Below are 14,816 nucleotides of genomic sequence, written 5' to 3'. Positions count from 1 at the left end.
GTATTATGCGAATATGGTTTAACAACTGGATTTTTATGCATTGAAGATCATACTCCCAAGTACATTCTCTATACCGATTGTGAATGTTTATAATAGATATATCTTTGTACTTGAAGAACTATGATCTCAACATAAATGTGATGGTTTACTTCCAGGCTTTTTCACAGGGACATCAACAAGCAATTGTATCCATTAAGTGTTCTCTAAGCGTTTGCGTAGAATGTGGACTCTACTTGGTGAATCCATGACCTACAAACTGTCACTCACATGCATGCAGAACATGCATCAGAACCCGAATACATCATATCTGGCCTCTATTCCAGTAAAACAGACTCCAGTGCAACCACATCTGATTTCTGGGCACACATTTAATGGAGTTGATTTTCATCTTTAAAACTATGACATTCGTACCACTATAGCAAGCTCTCACTTCCTGGTAGCAATTCTTCTTTTTTTCAGATTACACCATACCTTCTAGCAGCTTTCTATGAGCTCTGTGTGGGTCTTTTTGCTATCTATAGCATTTTTGCTTTTTCTAGGTCAACTCACATGGAAGACTGATAGATCACTGTAAGTAGAAAAGTCTGGAAAGAAGACAGCGTTGGGAACAAGTTTAATCCCTAACCCTAATGCTTTTAGCGGCATGGCTACCCCCATAACAGTTACCAGGTTTGGGTTCCCTGAATGGGGAAATACCGGGCCATTCCGACCTTGGAGGGCCCGGTATTTCCTGATTCAGGAAACCCAGACCCAGTGCATCCCCATTCCCATTCGAGCCCCCATAGTGCTCGATGGGAATGGGGAGCATGCTAACAATGGGTCTGTTAATGACGGTCCCGTTGTTAGCATGCTGGGCCGCTCCCGGGACCCTAAACGGGTCCCATGAACGGACCTCATAATGAGGCGGTAGGGGGTTAACGGTGCCAGCATCTCTACCGGCACCGTTAACCCCCTAGGGTCGGACTGATCCCCATAGTCCAGTTTGGGACAGAAAACAAGAACTAATCAAAATGACAGACATTTCTAAAATGGCAGCTTTAGTCAATTCTATTCAGGGCATTTTAGAAGCGATTTTCTGTACAATGCGAATGCACTTAGGCCAATGGTCATAATCAGATGGTATTATGCGAATATGGTTTAACAACTGGATTTTTATGCATTGAAGATCATACTCCCAAGTACATTCTCTATACCGATTGTGAATGTTTATAATAGATATATCTTTGTACTTGAAGAACTATGATCTCAACATAAATGTGATGGTTTACTTCTAGGCTTTTTCACAGGCACATCAACAAGCAATTGTATCCATTAAGTGTTCTCTAAGCGTTTGCGTAGAATGTGGACTCTACTTGGTGAATCCATGACCTACAAACTGTCACTCACATGCATGCAGAACATGCATCAGAACCCGAATACATCATATCTGGCCTCTATTCCAGTAAAACAGACTCCAGTGCAACCACATTGATTAAATACTGGTGTATCTACCCAGCTGGGAAATGGTGCAGGATTTAGTAGTGTGTAAATGATTGGAGAGCAACCATGATGCCTTAATCCTAATATCAGTTGGCAAGGGTTATACAATTGACAGAAACAATGTGAACATGGCTCAAGTGATTTCCAACAATCATAGAATGGTTAGGTGGTCTTGCTTGAGTTGATGTGTGCCGATCCCTATGTTAAATCACCCTGCACCCTCATTGTAGTGAAGAACATCAATACACCCTAATACACCAGATTGTAAAACAAGACAACACATGGGTGAATCAGGTGAACCCAAATGCAACCACACTGTGCTCTGTTCTACACAAATACCCAATGCAGGAAAGGTTGTGGTTTCATGAGGACTGCAAAAAGAAAAATGTGCATTTTTGAGTGACTATACATTCCCTGGGAGGCTCTGAACGCTCCCTCTGGAACTGAGAAAGAACTAAAAGACGTGTGTTACTTCTTAGAAAAGAACAGAAGAAAGTAGGAAATGTGTGTCTCTTCTCAGGGCAATCACCACAATTATTCAACATGATTTTTGGTGCATCATAATGCAGGGGTTAATGAGTAAATCAGGCATGCTAGATAGGAGCACAACAAAATAAACATGGTGACATCATTTCGTTAAGCTCTATAAGGAAGATTGGTCCAACCTTTTGAGTAATGTGAGTGCTTTACCATTGTCAACTCAAGGCATGAGCAAGACGTTCATTTTCAAAGAAGAAGAAGTATGTATTGCTGAGGATTCTCAGAATTATTTGGGAACAGCTCAAGGACCATATTGGTCCCTATCAAGTTATTTAAACATTAGTCACTGGTCCGTGCGCCATTCCTAACATCTCTGTTTAATGCAATGATTGTGCAGAATCAAATACTATCCTCCTGGCTCAGTTCCAAAATTGTCCCCAATTTTTAACAATTTTATAAACATGTTCTAACAGACTATCAATCAATTTACCTAATTAACAAGTTCGAAAAAAGGACCATGGAAATGTGCTAGTTCACCATTTGAATATATTGATCTCTGACAATAGTTTGTCATCCCATTTAAAGTCAGGCTTTCAAATTGGAACTGACATTGTTGACCAAGACTATCAGGTTTACATCCTGACACAAAAAGTTCTAGTGTTACAAAGTGGCCCTTCTGATACTATTCATCAACCTCAAGTTGCCAGTTGATTGCACGCAATGCATACTGCCAATGAGAATATTTGGAACTCTGATCCTTGCACCCAATTGCATGCTGCAATAAAACAACTCTGTGTGTTTGTTAGGTGGAGGTGTGTAGGAGAATACTCAATTAACCCTCCAGCTTCCGGTCCTACAGGGGTATGCTCATGCTGCACCTGCAAACAATTAATTGAAAGCCGATTCTCCCAGTCTGAAGTTCAGGTTTATTCTGTTTGCAGATGATAGGACATTAATTTGCAAAACATCAACCACAATTGCAGAAACACATTTTGTGACATGTGTGGTAGCAACAGACTAAAAAGCAAGTCTAGCACACAAACTGCTGAAGTTTCATCTCTGGTTAGCAGGGTAAAAAGTTGAAAAGGGGGAAGTTGTTTAACTATCTGGAGATGTGACTTAGCAGCAATGATTCTAAGGTCCCTGCTGTATTGAGTCTTGAGACCATAATGTTTCCTTTGATAGGAAAATGTGTTTCAATTTCAAAGGCCTTATACGTGCCTTGTATTCATCTACTTGGGCAGAAGTGCTTCTAAAATGATCTGGAGCGACTGATGAGAAACCGCACTGAAGGAGACCCACCCTCATGTTAACATAGGCCCAAAGAACCATTCCTTAATGATGCCACCAACCGACCCAGTCTGAGCACCCTGATTGATGCTTCACAGCCCCCCTTGTTAGGCAGAATTATATGCAGTACCCTTTGGGAACACCACACACAATTAAGACTACAAGTGACAGTACAAATCCACCTTTGGTACAAGCCTGTACTACACAGTAAAGTGGTAGCGATGGCTGAGCAGCCACACTTATCTCAAGAGTAAGTGAGCAGTACCAATAGTTACAAAAAGGACAGCAATTACTATGATTCAAATAAACACTGACTAAAGGTTTCTGAGTAAAAGAATATACATTTATTTACACATCAGTTGTAAAACATTTCACTAAAGTAAAGCAGTTGAAAAATCACATTCTTAATACACTACACTACACCCAATAGATTCTGAACAAGTTAGGCTCAAAATGAAGTGTGAGCAAAATGGCACTCCAGCAATTTAAAAGGGAGAGAAAGACAAAGTTAGGCAAGAATTGAATGCACCAACAAGTAAGTAAGCAGGCCAATCTAGAAAAAGGAACTACAGAGAGGAAATCAGATTCAAACAGGGCATGGCCCAAAGTCAAGGGGTCAGAGTAGTTTGCTCAAGCTCACACGGTTCAGGGTAGTTCACGGTTAAGTCTTTGCCAAGAGTTCAAGATGAAGTTGGTCGGCAGAAAAGTTGGTTTTAAGGGTGGAGAAGGACAAGCCCTTAGATTGGCAAAAGGTTTCACACACTTTCATTGCAGCTGAACGAAACGGACAACCGGATTTTAACAGTATCTTAAATGGAGAAGAAGGCTGTAGCTGAGGCGGACGTTCCTGGCAGGTCCTGCAGGCTCACGGTTCCTGAAGCTACAGTCGGACTGACATGCAGTAGTAAGACTGGAGGGTCCTGCACTGCCCAGGGAAGAACCAGCAGCAGAGCAAAGCAACAAATAAAAGCTGCGCTCCTTAAAACGCAAGCAGGGTCCGTTCCTCCTGGTGATCCGGTTCACTATAGCTCTGTACAGTAAATTCAAACAGAGAAGGGAGACCTGACGAGAAGTTTGGAGAACTGGTTGTTCCCACCAGCTCAAGGGGAGAATATTCCTTGAAGATCTTCCCTGTCATTGGAGTATGAGGATTCGGACCTGCAGCAGGGCTTCACGGGCGGTTCAGTCATTTTAGGGGTCCTCTTCTGTCAGCTCCTCTTTGGTTTTTTCGTTCCAGTGGCGACTCTGCCTTTACAGACCCAGAGACCTGCTTTTTATGCAGTTTACCCCCATTCACACAGCCTGACTGTCAATCACACAGCAGGGTGGCTGTCCCGCCGGGACATTCACCACAGCCAATCAGATCAGAGTGCGACATGGGTCTCCAAGGTGATCCTGTGCAGGGAGTCCTAAACCCCCCTCACATCCTGTCCCCCCCAGACATACAGGCGCCTAAGGAGCTCACAAAAGGATGGTGAACAAAGGAATCAAACCTCGTTTGGTGTGCAGAGAAAAACACGAGAAAGACTTTTACAAAAAGAAATGGCGAATAAACCCAGCCAGAACCGTATAAAAAAGTATATGGTCTAGCGGGTTTAAGTTCGAGGCTACCAAGCATGCCTAAAACAGTACCAGGGCTATTTAAGATAGCCGCAGTAGGAAAAATAGGGTACTTACCACTGCCACCAGCCAAGACTTATTGAAAAGGGAGCAAAACAGTGCTCCAAGAGAAACAGACAAAAAGGGATAGGTATTAACCTTTTCCAGATCTCTATTTAAGATAGTTTGTACTGGGTCTGTGAGTTTGAAAAGAGACTAATAAAGTCAATGGCAACTTTACATGTTCTGGGCGACAGTAGTCAGACCCAGAAAATGGAATCGGAGTTGGAAAGCCAAAAAGACAAACCTGTGTCTCTGCATTGAAGGTGCTGTGTAACACATAGTAAAAAGATGATGCCTATGGAGTAGGTGAGGCTCCATAGTGTATGAAAAACAAGAAAATGTAAAATACACATGTAAGGGTGGGAAAAAAGACTCACCTTCTTACCAGGTGAAATAAATAAATCCTAGAAATCCAGCAAAGCTGCTAAAGGACTCATTTGGTAAGGGAAATTATCCATTCTGGAGAATTCTCCCTAACACCCCTTCTTTTTATTCTGATGCAGATTTACGACAAGACAACTATAGCACAGTACTGCACAGAGACAGACTGTGTTTGTTGTTTTTCTTCCCTTTTTTCTCTCTTCTTCGCTCATTCTTGCAATAGCAGACACAGTGATGTGTGATAGACAATGATGTACACGTGGCATGGGATAATCATTTGGTGACGTAATCGACTGTAACCTATGTACCCAAAACTCTGATAAGGCATGCTAGATCTACAAATGAATAAAGCAATATACAACTTCATATACATATCCAACATGTGATTGATCCCTGTTATAGAAACAAATTGGTTACAACAATTGTAAGAACTTTGAAAATGTCTCATTGAAACAAAATATGTATTCATAACAGCGGGGAGACTTAACGGCCGATTCATGGAATTAATGTGCGCCGAGAATCGCAGCGCAAGCGTGCGAAAGCGTGCAAATTGCAGCGCAAGCGCGAAAATCGCAGCACAAGCATGCGAAAGGCGCGCACATCGATTCATGGAAGTCCGTGCGCGTTTAAATCCTGGGTTGTGCGCTAAAATCATGCGTGGCGCACGCGGGCACACACGTCATCAAATGCCGTGCGCTATGCGCACAGCGAAAGTACACATAACGCAGCGCACACAATAAAAGTGGGCAGAACGCGGGGCGGAACACGGGGTGGAACACGTGGAATGGGGAACAACGCGTGAACATGTGGGCGTTATGGGGGAAGTACAGTAGGTAAATGCGCGGAACACCCACACACGCGCCTACAACACGTATTCATGGAATCGAACAGGGGAAACGTGTGTGCCAAAAAAAGACGCGCTAATCCGGAAACACGTACGCCAGCAGGAAGCAGGCAGGCGTAAGCGGCCCCACGCAGCATAAAAGTGCACGCAAACAACAAACAAGCTCAGACGCTACGATGAATATACTGTTCCTCGCAGCAGTGGTTGTGGGACACCGCAGGAGGAGGAGGATAGCCAGGCCCAGAATTTTTACACCCAGGACCAGCCTTTTTGGGATGCCTGATGACCAGGTGTATGGGAGGTACAGGTTTCCACCACATATAATACTCGACCTGGTGAGTGAGTGGGAGGATGACCTCACATCACCCAACCTGTGCTCCCAAGCACTGAGCCCCTTGGAAAAGGTGCTTAATGTACTGCACTTCTTGGCCACTGGTTCATTTCAGTGGACAAGTGCCATAGTGGGGGGGGTCTCACAGGCCACACAGTCATGCTGCCTACACCAGGTGTTGGCCATCATGACTGCACGCCCCTCAGTCCAGAGGCACATATACATGCCCAGAACACCTGCAGAAAGGCAGGCTGCCATCCAGGTCTTTTACGGGGTGGCACACTTCCCCAAAGTGCTAGGTGCCATTGATTGCACCCATGTGGGTCTACGTCCACCCAGGGCAACTGAGCACATCTATAGAAGCCGCAAGCACTGGCATTCCATCAACGTGCAGGTAGTATGTGATGCCAAGGGAATCATCACCTCAGTATGTGCCAACTATCCAGGGTCCACCCATGATAGTTTCATTTTCAGAATGTCACCCCTAAACCGGGACCTAGAAGCTGGGCGGCATAGCGATACATGGCTGCTTGGTGAGTATGAATGCCTGTGCAAATTCATGCATGTCAGATACTGAGTAATGTGACAACCCCACTAATGATACCCATCATCACCTCCCCAGGGGACAGTGCCTACCCTCTGAGCACCCACATGATGGCGCCAATTCGGAACCCCACCACACCACCTGAGGTAAGATACAACACAGCCCATATTGCAACCCAGGGCATAGTGGAGCGCACATTCGGAGTGCTCAAATCACGCTTTCGCTCCCTTGACTGCTCTGGTGGGCAGCTGCTATACGCGCCCCTAGTAGTGTGCAGGATCGTAGTGGCAGCATGTGTCCTGCACAACAATGCAACCCGCCGGGGCCTGCGGGTGGACATGGTGGTGTCCCCACATCCCCAACCACATGCATGGCTGCTGCACATGGGAGCTGAAAGGGCACGTGGTGAAGCAGCCCGTACACAGCTGGTTACCTCACCTAAAATCACACCCCTATGGAGTGCAAACAGCCCTGGCACATACCAGCTGACAATCAATGATGATGACATAAGGGACAGTCAACTGCCACAGCCATACCAGCCTGAGATTGGTCACCTGGAAGTGGTACATTGTGTGCATCCCTACCTACTTAAATACAACCAATGGTGTGTGACAAAAAGACACACATTCATGCTGCATGAATGACTACCCCCTTGAAAAATACAACATGAAAATAGTGCCATGTCACCCAACCCCTCCCCATCTCAGCTACCTGACACACCATGGTATGTCATGCAATGCGAAAGCAACCAAATGAATTCACAACACATGACACAAGTGTCACAAAGTGCACTGTCCCAAATGTAAACAGGCCACAGACAATATGCTCCCAGTAATCAATAAGAAACAGCACACATGAACAAATACTTACCAGCAACACAATACAGCAACACAGGATGAAACAGGCGAAACATATGACAGTACTAAATCAAAATAGTGCAAGTCTCACAACCTGAATAAACCAGCACATCGACCCCTTCCAACTGCAGAGTGTTGCTGTCAGGCAAATGTGTCAGTGTACTGCATACAACATGAACTGCATCTGCAAAGGAGACGGCCTTGTGAAGACATGAAGAAGGTACATGTGAATAAGGAGAAAGACATGGATGCACAAGCACATATCAATACACCATGCAGTGTTCAATCCAACAACAATCCCCACTAGGGATGTCCACACAGTTTTGACTACAGACTGCCCACACAGCTCATGGGAGCCCAATGTCACTGTGTAAGCACTGTCACTTGGTCACACCCTTTGCAAGCCCATGGAAAGGGGAAGCAGGAGGGGTGTGTGTGTCAGGAACCCAAGCATCGAACCCAAAGACAGGACAAGCCTGCATGTGCCCAGCTGGAATACACAGTGGATGCCCACGGGAGCCACACAAGGCAACACACTGGAAAAAATAAAAAATAAAAAATAAAAAAAAATGGCCATGTGATGTGTGGACCGGGGGGCGGGGGGAGACCACCCAGGAGGTTCGAGGACAGGGTGCACCCCAACACCAACCTGCGTGGATGTTGCAAGAAAAAGAAAATACCTCCATGGGCTCATGGTCTGCACGGCTACGCTAATGTGGGAGAACTGCTGTCGCTCTCTTCACCCTCTGATGCTACATCAGGAGGTGGCTGTGCTATGGGAGGCAGCCCACGCAAAGCCCTGGTATGGTCCTCCATGGCAGGAAGCATGCGGGTCTGGAAGTTCTGGTTCTGGAGGATGATAGTACGGAGATCCCCATGCAGCACCTCACGGGTTGCCTGCTTTTCTGCATGCATGGCCTCGCGTGATGCCCGGATCTCCTCACGTGTTGCCTGGAGCTTAGCTGAGAGTGATCGTGTGAGCTGCTCCAGCTGCTGTTGTGACCTACAATTTCGGGAAGCCTCAAGTTCACCCAGAGTCTCCCTGAGGAAATGGAGTTCTAACCTCAGGGCTTCCCTGTTTCCCTGTGACTCTACAGATATGGCTTTGCGCAGAGTGTCCAGTGCCGCCAGTCGGTCCCTGTTGGACGCCAACATTCTTCCCTGTGTGATTGGCAAATGGAGTCTGTTGCCTGCTGTTGTTGCTCCATCTGCCTTTATGGGGGGAGAATGGAAGTGCACCCAGAGACACCCATGGACAGTATGGTCTGCAGGAGGATTGGGTTTTCACCCACCACCACCCCACGTCCTCCACTGGTGCCCGGTTGTGACTGAGATTCCTCCTGGGTCTGCACCATCTCCTCCACCTCAACAGCCTCAAGTGCGTCTTCACCTGCAAAAACATGAAAGACAACAGATGGAAACAGGCATGAGCACCATAGCACACACATAGGCCTGACAAGCCAGAGATCCTGTACATGAATTACACATGTCCCACATGACTATAACCCTGGCATGCATGCAATGTCAATGAGTTGGAAGGGGAGCCAAAAAGCAGACACTGAGGACTCCAAGATGGAAAAGCAACACATTTGCTGCATGCTGGATAGCACTGGCATCACACATTAGTCTGTGAGTGGCATGTCCAATACACATACATGACACATGCCAGCACACAGATGGCACGTAGCATAGCCATGGTACATTGACAAGTACTGCCATATGTTAGTCAATGAGTACTGTCACCCATCCATGTGAGATGGACATGAGATAAAAATGCAAAATAGGGTGACAACACACGCATGTGCCACACACTGCAACACATCCAGTGTACAATTATACAGTGATGGCAGGCAGATGGATACATCAATGGTTGGTCACTTCAGCATGACCAATGTTCCACATTCAAACAGGCCTCAAAAATTGATGTGAGCAGGCACTTAGTCAATCAGCTTGAATGGTCAAATCATTCCCATAACATGGTAATAAATGTGGGACATTGTGGGGTGGAATCTATGACAGAAGCATGTCACATATGTGGCATTAGGGCAGAAAAATGTGTTGCAAAAATGGGATTATTGAAACAATCAGGCTGAATGAACACTGAAAATTCTGAACATTGTTGTTGCTTGATGACATTTCAAGGGCAACTGCAGAAATGTGATGCTAATTGGCCACTTTGGTCACTGTGGGATACCCAAATGTAAGGCCGGTGACTGGTTTGGAGCAAGCACATGGGTGACCCATACTACTCATGAGTACACACCCTTACCTGGCACTCAATCATAACACATCACCCAAGCAACATACACATGGATTACACACACATGCATGGGCACTCACTGGACAATGCTTCATAATCTGGTAGGGCTCTCAAACCTTGGATCTGTTCCTCTGTGACGAAGGTTCCAGCAAAAGACTCATGTTCAGTGAGTTGGTCGTCCTCTGGTGGAGACCCACCGCCAGTCACCAGAGTAGAGGCATGATTGGAAGCCAGCTTTTGCTCTGCGTTTCAGGTCATTCCACCGCTTGTAGCAATCATCAGCTGTGCGCCTCACAAATCCAAGGGCACTAATGTGGTCCGTGATGGTCTGCCAGTGGCCCCTACATTGAGCAGGCATAGTCTTGCAGCCTGCAGTCACCACCATTTCGCGGCTATGTGCCAACACATAGGCCACAAGTGCATCAAGTTCGGCGTCATTGAAGCTAGGCTTCCTTGACGTGCCGGAGTGTGTAGCCGTGTCTGGGGTCTCAGCCTGTAGTGCAAGAGCACCCTTCTTCTTCTTCTTGTAAGGTGGTGCGGATCCTGTGTGGCTGACGCCACTCTGCTCAGCAGGTGGACTGGGTACTTGAAGCCTGTAAAGGCACACTGACCAAAGGTCTTGGTGCAGGCATTGGCTGCAGTGTGATGGTGGCAAGGCCAACCTCGGTGTGATGGACCTGGAATGACACTGTCGCGGCTGAGATACTCAGAGCTAGGGTGGATTGAGCTGCAGCTGCCCCTGCAGCCTCCCCACCCTGGCTACTTTGGGCAGAAGATGACATTGCTGCCCGAGATCCACGTGGCCTGGTGACAGCAACTTTCACTGCCACACGTGGCTTAGACTTGGTGACCTGGAAGTCAGCCTGGGAGTCATCCTGTGCCGGTTCAGTTGACAAAATGGGCCGGTCCAACAAGGGCTGAGCTTGGATGGTGTCAGCTACGTTTCCCACAACCATTGAGGGGGGCATAGGTGGCCCCGATTGGTCCTCCACACACGGGGCTCTAGGGGCACCCTGCAAATCCTGGCCACGTCCCCCTACCGCGCCCACCACGCCCACCTCTTTGCAATTGGCCACCTTTGCCTCTCTTACTGCTTGGTCGCCTCCCAACCATGGCACTGATGTTGTTGGGAGTTGCAGTAAACAATTGTCCTGGGCAATTGGGGTGAAAGGGGTAGGGTACTAGATGGAATTTGTACCCTAGTGCTCTAACAAAGCTGTCTGTGACCCCTGGGGGAAGATGACGGGTCACGCAATGCACAGGCACCCCAAAAACAAAGGTACACGTGCACGCAACCCCTGGTAGACCACGTGTGTGGAAAAATGTGGCACCCAGAAACTCAAAAATAAGCGTATGCGTGTTACACGCAGCCTACAATCACTTCTGAAGGGGTACGCGACACACGGGGGCAACCACAGTTGGAAAATACGTGCGTTATTCACTGTCTGCCTTGAAAAAGAACGTGAAAAAGACGTGCGTGTGCGAGTTGGCAACACCCCCGCCGAAAGAAGAAAAGAACGTAGTCTGAGGAAACAGGGAGTACGAACTGGAAACATTGAGAAGTAATCGCTTGTGAACCGACAAGAAGTACAAGAATCACCCGCTCGCTCTCCACAAAAAGCACGTACAAGAAAATAGCGTGATACTCGTACCTTATAAACCAGCCCACACGTGCAACGTCACTTACGCACTTACGCGCTAAGGCCCTTTCCTCCAATAGCACGGTGACGTGCAGTTTTCTCAAGTGCTGATTCACTATGCACCCGTGTTGTGGGGAAAGCCCGCGCATGAAACGTCACTTACGCGCTTACACGCTAATGGCCTTTCCTCGGATTTCACGCTGATGTGCACTTTTTCACATGCCAAATCACTTCGTAACAAGCTGGCCATGCGAAAACACATGGAAGACCACGCTCCTGCCCAAAAGGCCATTTCCCTGCCCCCAAGAACCCCGAGCACGCTCCCACCAGCCATCTGATGCTGCCTGCCTGCTGCCCATGTGCCCTGCTATTTGGTGCCTGCACGTCAGCCATCTGCAGGGGTCCAGTTGCTGTGTCCACCCCTGCTGGAACAGAAGACTCCCGACTGGGATACCATCGCTCCACAGCCCAGCCCTAGGACCCAGTTGCCCACCCACACCTGCCTCGGGGGTCGCCATGTCGGTGAAACACCATCTGAGACCACTGGCGACCACCAGCCAAAGAGGCAGAGGGCCACCAACTTCAGTGAGAAGGAAGTTGGTGTCCTGGTGGAGCATGTCCTGGGGCATTATGATGCCCCCTTCGGAACATCACGCGCCAACAAGGAAGGACAGGAGAGGATCTGTGAGGACGTAGTGGTTGCCATCAATGCGGAGGGGGTGGCAATCCGTGACATCAAGCATGTCCGGAAGCGCTGGGAGGACTTGAGGTCTAGGACCCTCTACAAGGCCCAGTGCCTCGTGAAGGCAGAGGATGCAGAGGGGTGCCGGGTCAGCATGAGCAACATCCAGATGAGGGTCCAGGAACGCGTAGGCCCAGTGCTCCACGCCCAGATCCTTCAGAGGCAGACCCATCGGAGTTGAGCTGTAAGTGGCCAAGCATTGCTGTGTGAGACAGGGCATGTTGCAGTATGCTGGTAGTCTGATACTTGCCTGTATGTGTGACATAGGCCATGGATGTGTGTGTGCAGGGACATTATGGTCATGCATGTGAGACCAATAATGTGTAAACTACATGGATGGTGCATTTGTTCCAATGCAACATGGGGAGCAGTATGCGGAATGCACACATGAATGCATGCCAGTCTCTGTTCTTGGACATGGAGGGGGGGTGAGGGATGGGTGCTGCTCTCATGTACATGTATGGTGCACATGTGTGTGTGTGCCTGAGAAGTGTGTGTGTGACTTTGAAACGCAATGGATGCATGACACATGTCCGTGATGATGTGTAGATTCACTCATGCAGTGCGGTCACCGTTGTATCCACTGTGTCTGTGGTGTACAAGCCATGATGCATCACCCTCCGGTGATGTGTGTGCATGGGATCAGTATGAGCCATGATGCATGTGAGTTTTAAGGCAACATTTTGGTTAAAAGAGGCCTTTGTACATGGATGCTGATGTTGATTGCAGGCGCCGTGCCTGTTTCTGCATGTGTGTTGCGTGCATTCCCCATGTGTTGTGGAGGGACAGGATGGAAGTAACATTTGACAGTGCCACTCAGGTGTTATTGCTTCCTGTCTAGAGAAATATTGTACTGTACCCTGATGCTTGTGTTCTATGTCTCCCTCTATGCAGAGTCGAGTGAAGAAGAGGGCGGAGACTGTGCTGTGGAGCCAAGTGGCGGGGATGCCTCCACTGGGCGGCGACGCAAGGCCCAGCCACCCTCCCAGGAATTGCTATCATCCGGGAGTGAGGGGACTGGTGCCGCGTCTGCCACTACGGCTGTAGCGGAAGGGCCGGGTGAGCCTCCACAGGGGCTTGCAATGGCGGAAGACGGTGCAGAGACATCCAGGTTGGTGGTCTCCACAGAGGAGGAGGAGCCCGCTACTGAGCCGCACATGGGGCCTGGTGGGGGTAGTACCACTGGTGCAAGTGGTGTAGTCCAGGGCCAGGGTCAGGAGGCAGCACAGGTCACCGCGGAGGGGCCTGTGCATGTCGCTGTCCTTGACCCTTTGACTGCACCACCATGCACCAGCAGGGTGCCCTGTCCCAGGCCCGTCCGCAGGTAGGTGGGACGCCCACGTCATCTGCCTCTCCACTACCTGCGGATGAGGGGTCCCATGACCGTATGGGCTCCGTTCTGATTGGTGTCACGTTGCGCATGCGTGACATTCGTGATGACGTGCGTGCTTCCTGGGGGGAGCATGCACGCCATCACGAAGAGCAGCGTCGCAACGTGGCACTGTTGGGAGGGGCCCTGGTCGGTGGGTTCCTACATGTGTCGCACACTCTGGCGGACCTCTCCTCCTCTGTGGAGACTATGCACCAGTCGTTCTCCCTGCTGTCTTCTGGCCCAGATTCCACCAGGGCCCCCTCTGGACCTGGCCTGACCAACACAGCCAGCTTAGTGGAGATCCCATCACTGCCACAGTCGGGAGTCGGCGGTCCAGCAGGGGCGGACGCCACAACAACTGGAGACCAGCAGATGGAGGATGTGCAAGCATCATCGGACAGGGCACATGGACAGCAGCAGCAGCAGCAGGCCCTAGGTGGGAGCAATGATGGCTCGGGCCATCGACATCAGAGGGGCAGTCATCGGCCAGAGGGCAGGAGGACCCTGGAATGGGTGTGTCTTCCATGTGGCTGCGGTTGGGCTGGCGTAAAGATGCGGAGCAGCGGCGGGCAGAAGAAGCATGGCTCACAATGGTCAGGGTGGAGAACTCCATGCGGAGGGCACTGAGGCGGGCCGAGTGCCTCGAGGCTATTTGCAGGGAGTTGGAGTCCAACATGGCATCGTCCCTGTGAACCCTCGGGGCCATGGACGAGGACCGCCTCCAGGACATGGACCAGGAGTTTGATGATGCCCTGGCCCGGGACATCGGAAAGTGAGCCGTCAGACTAACGTGCCACCATTGTAAATAGTATTAGTGTTAGGTTTCCTTTTCGTTTTCATTTCTTTTGGGGTGATTGGACTATGCCCCACACTTTTGTATATAGTTCCTTTCTTAGGTAGTTTTTTAGATTTATGTGTGCATTTTCTTTGATTT

The sequence above is a fragment of the Ambystoma mexicanum genome, chromosome 6q (genome assembly GCF_040938575.1).
Source record: "Ambystoma mexicanum isolate Mex_15411 chromosome 6q, UKY_AmexF1_1, whole genome shotgun sequence".
Classification (NCBI taxonomy): Eukaryota; Metazoa; Chordata; class Amphibia; order Caudata; family Ambystomatidae; genus Ambystoma; species Ambystoma mexicanum.
Note: the sequence above shows the minus strand (reverse complement) of the source record.